The 10,000-nt window shown below is 51.3% G+C and overlaps 1 protein-coding gene across 1 annotated transcript in view; it reads left to right on the top strand.

The window, feature by feature from the left end:
- The first annotated feature begins 8,497 nt into the window (after window positions 1-8,497).
- The window catches only part of RALGAPB (Ral GTPase activating protein non-catalytic subunit beta), a 63,899-nt gene continuing 62,396 nt past the window's right edge, over window positions 8,498-10,000 (top strand). Inside the window, exon 1 of the mRNA XM_057376713.1 lies at window positions 8,498-8,632. The gene's annotated coding sequence lies outside the window, so the exon portion shown is untranslated. The remainder of the gene's footprint in view (window positions 8,633-10,000) is intronic.

The following is a 10,000-nucleotide window of genomic DNA, read 5'->3' as shown; positions in this document are numbered from 1 at the left end:
CAGGATATGGAAGTGTGTTACTCCATCCAGAAAGCTCCCTGCATGCTGTGCCTTGGCTCACACCAGCTGCTTAAAGAACTACTACAAAATGCTGCTCCTCCCCATGAGACTGTAATGCTGAGAGCAGGGGGCAAAGCTGCTCTCCACAAACATCATTGCTTTGTCTCATGGCTCATGGTTCACTTGTGTCTTTCTGGGGCTTTCATGAAAGTGTTGAAAGGAGCACTCTGCTTATTTCATTGGAATGTTGAAAAAACCTTTCACACCATCACTGCATATGTGTTSTGTTGACCATTTACCGAAGATGCTCATGGGACAGTGCAGCTCATGGTGCAAAAAGGGCCAGGCTGAGGCTGGCTGCTCAGAGTCCTCAAGGCAGAGAACTCCTTGTTCTACACTCCAGCATAGGCTGGCTGGTTGGTGGTTGACAGGCACAGACCATGTGGAATCACACATCTGCCCAGCAGCCAAACACAAAAGGCCCTTCTCCTTTTCAGCAAAACTCCCTGTTTCTGCCTAAGCTAGGCCCTGCTCCAGGCACAGCAGCTGAGAGCACTTGCTCTGTGTGTGAAAATAGGAGTGGGTTCCTGTCTTCCAGCCTAGAAAATAGACTACATGAGATTCCTTTTTTCCATTACAAATCCATGCCTTTCCATCAGTAAGTGTTAACTTGTTTAGTAGTTGCTTTCTCCGTGTTCWCTTCCTTGTAAGTATTAATGGAAAATAAAGCATGCTCAGCATGCCTGAAAGTACAGCTCCATGTTAGAGATGTGCAGTAGAAGCAATGGGAAATGTGACTGATGGAATGCATTTTTCACATCTCTTTTTCTGAAAAATCTCTAAGTGGGACAACGCCATCAGAGTTACAGTAAAGGGAAAGAAAATCTTCATAAGACACCTATGGCATTGTCAGGTGCAGAAGAGCAAGTTGAGGAAGTAGCGAAAACATCCAGATTAAAGCTATRCATATAAATGTATATGTAAGTAAATGAATGGTTAAAATTGTACATATGCCATCTATGACATGTTAATTATATATGACTTCTATATGTTACATGTAAAATATATAGCAAATTGATGTAAATGGTTATAGATTTAACTCAGTACATGGTCCTGGGGTMGTCCAAACTGAGTAGTTTGGACTGGTGCTTTGGACTGGAGATATGCTCAATGTTTSTAAAATAATTAGTGAATTGTCTTGGTTTGAAAGACTGGTGCTTGCCAATGAAGGCAGGGACCCCCCTTGGAGTGGTCGATATGCCCCCCCCCCCCTTCCCTCTGAATTATTATAGCTTTGAAAATCATAGGCTTTCAGGCAAGCATATGGGTAAAATGGAATAACAGTTTTTACTAATATGTATAACAAGGTGAAACAAGTAACAACAACGATAGCAACAACCAACCCAGTCCCAAACCCAATGACAGCCTCACAGAGACACAGCCTCCCCTTTGGTGCAGTNCCCCTTCCCTCCGAATTATTACAGCTTTGAAAATCATGGGCTTTCAGACAAAGATATGGGTAAAAGGGAATAACAGTTTTTACTAACATGTATAACAAGGTGAAACAAGTAACAACAACAATAGCAACAACCAATCCAGCCACAAACCCAATGACAGCCTCACAGAGACACAGCCTCCCCTTTGGTGCAGTTCCAGTCCCAGCCRGCAGGGGCGCTGTTGGCTCCTGGCCGGGCAAGGCGGGTGCGATGATTCCCCGGCGGCTGCAGGGGGCGCTGTGGGGCGGGTCCCGGCTGGTTCAGATCTCCCAGTGGCCAATGGCGGACACAGAACAGCAGAGATGGATGGAGAGAAGTTCCTCTGCAAACTCACAGCAGAAACACTGATCTCAGTGATCCGCTGGAAGGCAAGGAACCCCAGCACCAGATGAGCAAAGAGACGAGCAGAATCCCATGGCTGTGAGACGGAATGCAGCAGAACTCGACCACTACAGCTGGAATCTCAGGGGTCCCTGGCAAGGCACAGGGGCAGAAGATCACAGTGCAGCAAAACAGGAACCAACGAGCGGAGATGCTGAGCTCTACAGCAGTAGCAGGCGAGCTCTCCCCCACAGGCAGCAGGTCCACTGTCCTCCCCCGAGCCAAGCAGGGCAGGGAAGTGAAGCTACCCCCCGCACCATACACACACACACACATACACACACACACACGCACACACACTCTCGCGCCCTTCCCGAGCCCAAAACTCCTGCGAGTCTCCAAAGAGAGGAAAAAAAAACTGCCAGGCAGGAGAACTGCCCAGGGAGACTCTTTCAGGTGTGGTGTGGGTTCTTTTGTCTTCACCAATCGCCCAGCCAGCAAAAGGATGACCTGGCAATCARTGTATCCCAGCAACAAAATGGGAAAGAAAAATTCCCCAAGAAAGGAAACAAAAGGAGAAACCTTAACCTACAGCATGAATCAAAACATGAATGATAGAAGATATCCTCTAAGAAAATGCATGGGTGCAGTGTAATAAGAAACTGATAAAATGCCTATTAAAAAGAGGTCTACTTGGGATAAAACCTCCTGRAGCTCAGTCACAGCTCAACACATGCTTATCTACAGCAGACCTGTGTGACAAATGTTCTCCCTGATCCAGCTGGCCAGGAACAGTCCTGTTTCTCACAGGGCTCAGAGCAGGCTCTGAAGCAGACAGTTGTGGGCATTGGTGTCTCTCTGGACAGGCAAGTTGGGATGAAGCTCCCAGGCCCTCTGCCCAGCCAGGTGCCAAATGTGGGCAGGGGGAGAGGCAAATCCCAGGAGGAGCAGCTGGACAAGGATGTGATGAAAAATGTCTCTGAAGCCCAAAGCTGAGATAATCTCCACCTTTGTCTGCTCACTATCCAACAGCACTGAGGTTCATGCCTGAAGAAAATCTGAAACGTTTCCAAGAAGACAGATGAAGTCGTTGCAATGCTGTTTACTCCAAAACAGCTTCAGGCTATTCATTGGCTGAGATTTTTCTTTATGTGGAATGAGTCAATCTGTTTCAAACTGAAGTAAGTAGAAGAAATCTTGAGACAATTGCTCATAAGAAGAAATTGCTTGCACTAGATCATACTCATGTGTTGTAGACTAAACAACCATTAGTCATCTACCTGCTTATGCAACCACAGGATAAAATGCCCTTGATRCAAGAGGACTGGGACATGGTGAATGCCATTCCACTTTTCAGAAAAGGAACCACTGAYTTTACTGTCTCTATCAGGCAAACATATGGAAGCTATTCCCGAGAATGCGATTGGTAGAAATATGGAAAAATAGTCTGGTAGAAATAATGATGAGTCATGATGATTTTATAGAGGGGAAAGTGTTTCAGTGTCAAAGCAGAGAGGTTGCAGGTCCCCAGTAAGGGAGGGCAGCAGTCCATTTGAGTGCCAAGAGACAGCAGAGTGCCTGGCACAGAGTCCTCCACCAGGCCAGGCTGCTGCTCCCWGGCAGCTGCTCCCCCTGCCCACTCCACAAAAGCTATGGGTGGTGGCACCCCGGGGTGCCCACTGTGCTGCTGGGGAGAACTGGGAGGGCGCTGAGGTGGGAGCATGGGGTGGTGCCCCCCTGCCTGCAGCTGTGGGTACCAAGTCACTGGACAGGGAGAAACCAGTGACTCCTGACCAGTGCATCTCAAATGAAATTTGAAAATGAGGCATTAATTTTGAAAGAAGCTTTTCRGAGAAAGTTGAAAACTGCATTTTTACTTCCCCATTCTCCATCGGGTTTACATAATACCTTGTCCCAGATGCTGCTATGTGCAGTRTAAACCACAACAAGACTGGTCAGAGAGTGTAACTAGTAGAACAGCATTAATAGGGTGATTAGTGAATGGATAACAATCTCTTGCAAAATGGCCTTACAACAAGACAAACCTTTTCCTTTGGTTYTTTAAATGCCAACAGCCTTCTCCTGATGTTATTCTTTTTTTGAAAGCTGTTGTTCCAATCCTGGATAAAGAGTGTTGCCTGAGCACTGCTATCTTCTACGTGGTCAATCAGGCTTGTGTTTGACAGCACACCATCATATCCTCTTGGGTCACAAAATGAGAAAAGAGCTTCATGCAGTCTGGTACCACAAAGTGGTGACTATGAGCAGTTTTAAGCTCTACTGGTCACAGCTGTGGGCAAAGGGAACTCCCACCCGATGCCAACATCAGTTTTTTAATTCCCTGGCCTCTTTTCTCCCAACACATGAGGTCTTTTCCTGGAATTTCTCATGAGTATCCCTGTCATACTCCTACCTTGCCCATTAAAAACCCTATGGATTGAAAAATAATTTATAGATTTGTCCAAGACTTGCGAGCAATGAATAAATGGGTCACTGTACCACAGCCAGTAGTTCATGATCTTTCTACAATGATCACCATATTACWCTGGCTAGTGCCGAGCGGTTTACAGCAATTGAGTTGTGTGAAGCCTYTGTCCTGTTATGATGCATCTGGAATCTCAATATATTTTTGCCTTCACCTGGGMAAGGAAACAATTCACATGGACTAGATTCCAATGTACCTGGTAGTTGTGTTATAAAATGTGTGATCCACCTCAAAAGAAGTGTAAAAYTATCATTTCAGAGGTTCAGCTGTGCCTAATATATCCTTGCACCTGCTTGTCATCCTACAGCAAAGGCTCTTGGTATGCACAGAACTATCACCAAGCCCCTCTTTCCCACCCAGTGCAGCCCGAGGTTATGAACCATCAGGCCCCACTCTGAGTTCTATGCCCTGCAGCTCAGTGGTGTGCAAACTCCACCACACAGTCCTCCACCACACAGTGCAGCCATGGAGGAACCTTGGAGAGTCCAGAGGGCAGGATTAGCCAGAACTTCACATGGGCTGCTACTCAGCATCCAGAAAATGAAAGCTGTGGCAAAACCTGTGCAAGGCTCCACACAGGTTCTGTGTGAGGCAAACAATGACATTATTTCACAATATCACACACCCTGGGGAACACAGTGAGGGGTGTCTCCTTGTCCATCCAAGATGAAATATGTCATTCCTGGCTCACATGCCATGATTTCTGCAGTGATGGATCTTCCCTACCAGGGACTGGAAGACTGCGGGTGGGCAGGCAGCTGGGAAGGGACAGAGCCACAAACTGACTGACCAAAGAGGTATTCCAAACCATATGGCGTCAAGCTCAGCAATAAAAGYTGAAGGAAATGAGCCAATGAAGCCCAACTGTTGTCTGTATTGGAGGCTGGAGTGAACTTAACGCGGCACAAGTGGCAAAAGCAACCTATGACAACAGGCCCAGAGGCCCATGTATCCTTGGCATAGACTACCTCAGGGGAGGGTAATTCAAGGACCCAAAAGGGTACTGCTGGGTCTTTGGTGTAGCTGCTTTAGGTACAGAGAAAATTAAGCAGCTGTCTCCATTGCCTGGACTCTTGGAGGATGCCTCTGTTGTGGGGTTGCTCTGAGGTTGAAGATGCAGCAACAACCCACCATCTGATGCCCCCTGATTTCCAGCCATGAGCTGACTGTCAGCTGGARAGACAAAGAGTGATCAGCAGGACCCACTCACCCTTTAACTGTTGCATATGGGCATGTTAAAATTAGAGCAGGGAGATAGCAGTGGGCTATCATGACCTCAGTAGTCACAGCACCACCAAGTGTTGCTGTCCCAGATGTGCTGGGGCCAGCTCCAGTATCAACTAGAGCCCAAGCAGACTAATGGAATGMCATAAGTGATATTACCCCTGTGTTCTTCTCAGTCCCTGTAGCAGTAGAGCGCAAGCCATGGCTTGCTGTTAAGTCAAGGGCGTCCCAACACATCTGGAATTGTCCCAGGGATGGAAGCACAGCCTTACCATTTGTCATGGTCTGATTCAGCACTGTTACAGGGTGATACTCCTGAATGTCTGCATCACRTTGATGACATCATTAGTACAGAGGCAGAAGAAGGGCTGAGACTACCTCTCCTCCAGACCCTGATGAGGGAACTTGTGGTTTGAAACCACAAGAATCCAGCAGTGAATACATTGGGAGCAGAGAGTCCCTGACTTTGGCTGGGAGGGTGAAAGGATGAACCCAATTACTACACCATGTGGATTCAATGGTCTGTGGCATCAGATCCCTGGAGTGCAGGGCTGCAGGGATACAGAGTATGCACTAATGCCATCAGGGTACAAGGCCTACACCCCTTGGGGCTGTGCGTGCGTGGGTCACCGGCCCCTCAATGCCCAGCAGTGTCCTGTCAGGATCCATGGTGGTGCTGGGGATGGGGATCTTCCATTGTGCTCCACAAGCAGTCCTGCTGCAGCTTGGCTTTGGAGACAGAGCCCTGAGTGGATAAGAAAGCAAGAGACAGTGATCTTGGCATGTTTATACATAAATGTTACATGACAATGGTAAGGTGCATTGAGTCCAGGGTGAACTGGAGAGGGCTGGGAGGCAGCACTGCAGCAGCCAGCAATCCTGAGGCCACTCTCAGTAGTTTTGAAGTCACAGTGAGCACACAGAGAAAGGYGACTCTCCCTGGGCTACTACAGGTAAATTTCAATTTCCCTTGCCCTGCTGCGGTCAAGCTTAATGTAGGAGACTGGAAGGAGCGTTTGCTCCTCTATCAGGTAAAGGGGCCAAAAGGAAGGCGRGCATGGCAAGCAGACTGTGCCTTGGGGAACGGGGGTTGATGAGCCAGCTTYGCAGAGTTTCACCTCTGCATACGTGACTGTTTACTCCGAGCCTCTGCTTGTGTAACAAATGCCCTTTCCACTCAGTCTTCTCCATCCATGCTGCATCAAATCACCTCAGCAGCCTCACTAACATCCCTCCAGAGCCCTTTTATTTTTTGATTAGTCACCAGAGRTTCACGGTTCTGTGAAGGGATGTGTCTTGTAAGGGCCCTGCTCTCCCCTTGGGGGCAGAACAAAGAGAAAGAAAAGATTTACAGTAAAAGCACTAAGCAAATCTTTATTATGAAACACACATCCCTTGCTGTCAGCAGCCTCCATGCACAGGAGGTGCAGACCAGAGATCTTCCTGCTAGGAAGGGATCAGGAGCACAGTTCGCGCTTGCAGGAAGCAGAGAACACAGCAGAGAGTTGAACACAGCATGTCCTTGGGGGCAACGCAGGCAGGTGGATGGTGCCATTCCCCAGCTGCAGCAGGCAGTGAGGTAAAGTGGCCCATTGCCAGGGGCTCTCAGGACACCGGGCCCCCACACCATTCCTGCTGGGCTGTGGAGCGAGGCACTGCTTCCTGCAGTGTACTGTGCTGCCTTTTCCACTGGCTGTGTTTCATGGAATCAGAGAGTAGTTGGAATGGACTTTTTAAAGGCCACCTAATCCAAGCCYCCGGCAATCAGCAGGGACACCTTCCACTACACCAGGTYGTTCCAAGCCCTCTCCAGCTTGGCCTTGAACATTGCCACGGGTGGGCCACTGCAGGTCCTCTGGGAAAACTGTTTTACTACCCTCACAACAAAGAAACATCCATTCTAACCTTGCCCCCGGCAGTGGGAAGCCATTCCCCCTTGTCCTGTCCCTCCATCCTTTGTCCCCAGTCCCTCTCCAGCTCACCTGGAGCACCTTTAGGCCCTGGAAGGGGCTCTGAGGTTTCCCTGGAGCTTTCTCTCCTCCAGGTGAATACCCCAGCTCTCCMAGCCTGGCTCCAGAKCAGATGGGCTCCAGCCCCAAGACYATCTCCATGGCCTCTTCTGGACTTGCTCCAGTGGCACCAGATCCTTATGTTGGGCCCAGGGCTGGGGCAGCTCTGCAGGTGGGGTCTCACCTGAGCACGGCAGAGGGGCAGAATCCCCCCCCTCACCTCTGCCCACACTGTTTGAACACAGGTAACCCAGGGCGCTGTGGCTCACTGAGGACTATCGGGACCTGCAGATTTGTCAATGCTATGGGCCAGGGGAGCAGCAAATGAACGCGGGACGGGAATAAAACCCGCGCGAAAGACGAGACAAGGCCTGGGGAAACAGAGCTGGCGCTGGCGCTGGCGCTGTACCCTTCAAGCCACGGCCGGGCCGGRGCGCAGCAGCAGCGGGGCCTGAGGGCAGGGCAAGACCGGGCCGGACAACAGCACCCTGCAGACACTGCGATGGCGGTGGAAGAGGAGCCGCAGCCGGGCGGGCGGAGTGGCACCGGCGGCTCCCGGYCGCTGCCCGCGGGAGTCAAGCTGGACAGGCCCAGCTCTGCCTCTGGGGCCTGCAGCAGCTCTCGCACCCGAGGGCCCGGGGGTGGTCGGTCCCAGTGAGCCGCACAGGCCCAGCACGGGCCCAGCTGCAGCGCCGAGGGAACGGGGAGATGGCAACCTCTCCGACGGGACGGGATCCACGGGCGGCCGGGGGATTGCGGGGGGGCGGGGAGCGGAGTGCGCGGCTCCTTTAAGAGCAACAGCACCACCGCGGCGCAAGGAACGGCCCCGACCGCTCCGCGCATGCGCACACCCTGTCCCTGCGACTTATTCGGTGCCGCCCGCGCAAGGACCGCGTGCTGGGGGCGGGGAGTCGCGCTGTACCGCGGTCGCGCATGCGCAGGGCACGGCCCCGCCGTGCGCTTTGTGGCGCTGCCGGAAGCGGGAGCGGGCCGAGCGCAGCGAGCGGCGCTCCCGGTCCCGTGCGGCCGCGGCCCCGTGGCGCCGGCGGCCTGAGGGAGCGGCCCGCCCCGACATGCCTGCCGGGCTCTCGGCGCAGGTAAGGTGACTGGGCCTTCCGTCACGGCGCTGCCGAGCCCGGCCAGCTTYGCTGCCGGCGGGGCCTGGGTTGCACGGGCGCCGCCCGGAGCCTCCGCCGCGCTGAACTCTGCGCTGCCGCCGCCGGGCCCGAGCTGGACGGGCGGTGGGCAAGCTTGTCTCCGAGGCTTTCCCAGCCCTCGCGCCTGGTTGGTGTCGCGGAGCCACCGTAGGGCGGGTGGGAGCGACCCTCGGGGCCCCCCCCGGGCCCCGGGCCCCTCTCGGGCTGTGCTCCGGCCCCGGGGTCGGAGCGCGTTTCGGGTCCCTGGGAGGAGCGTGAGATGTCACCCGCGTCCTTCCTCCCTCCCCTGTGCATCCCGCGAACGGAGGCTGGGCCTGAGGGAGGGAAAAGTTTGTGTTGCTCTTTCCCCGCAGACTACATTCAATAGCCCGGTGGCGCCGAGCGTGCCCGGGGCTCAGGCCTCCGGGGCTCTGTCGGGATTYTGCTTTCCCTGGCTCATTTGGTCTCCTGGCTCACTGGGCAGTAGATCGCATTTATTTAGCAAACAGTGGACTGCAGCGAGACTTCTCTCCAGAGTTAGAGGGCTATGCCTGCAAGAGAGTCCTTCCTGTTTGGGTAGTTTGAAGACTTCACGAGAAACTGGACTGACAAATAAGTGCCATTGTGGAATAAACTTTGTCAGAGTGAGGTGAATGCACTGTTTTGTGGTCGAGTTCATGAAATAGTTTTTCGCTCAAATGACGGGTTTGAAAACTAACTAAATTCTCAGATGACTTGCCTGGAAGATAACATTGTAAAACCTACCTTTCTCAAAAATGAGAGTGCTAGTGAGAAGCACAGTGGTACTGATGTCTGAGTAATGAAGTTTGAAAGCAGAGTACTATGAAACTAACAGATGATGTTTTTGCTTTCTTCTGGCCCTGCTCATCTTCAGCTATTACAGTATGCAACTTCTAGGCAGTGGCCTTTTCCATGGTAGGTGCCCTGTTCCCTGCTTTGGCAAGGCTCTGTCCAGCAGTGTAACCGGGAGCTAAGGGGGCAGTGGGGTCCATGAGCAGGGAATGCTGGGGAAAGTGAGACCGGAGCCCTGTGGCTTAAGTGGTGCCTTGTGTTTGAGACCCACCTTTCCTTGTGGCGCATTCACATAKTCTACTACAATAATGCAATGAAATTTGACAACTTCATCTTCTCTGGGCAAGGTCAGGTGTGATTCTCTTAACCCTTAATGGTGCTCTGTCTATATTCTATATGGCCTGAGAAAGAATGACAGGAGTTCCTTCTTTTTTTTTTTTTTTTTTTTTTTTTTTTTTTTTTTTTTTTTTTTTTTTTTTTTTTTTTTTTTTTTTTTTTTTTTTTTTTTTTTTTTTT

Source organism: Malurus melanocephalus, unplaced genomic scaffold, assembly GCF_030028575.1.
Source record: "Malurus melanocephalus ecotype Western Australia unplaced genomic scaffold, MMel_1.1 scaffold_287, whole genome shotgun sequence".
Classification (NCBI taxonomy): Eukaryota; Metazoa; Chordata; class Aves; order Passeriformes; family Maluridae; genus Malurus; species Malurus melanocephalus.
Note: the sequence above shows the minus strand (reverse complement) of the source record. Positions and strands in the feature narration are given on the sequence as shown.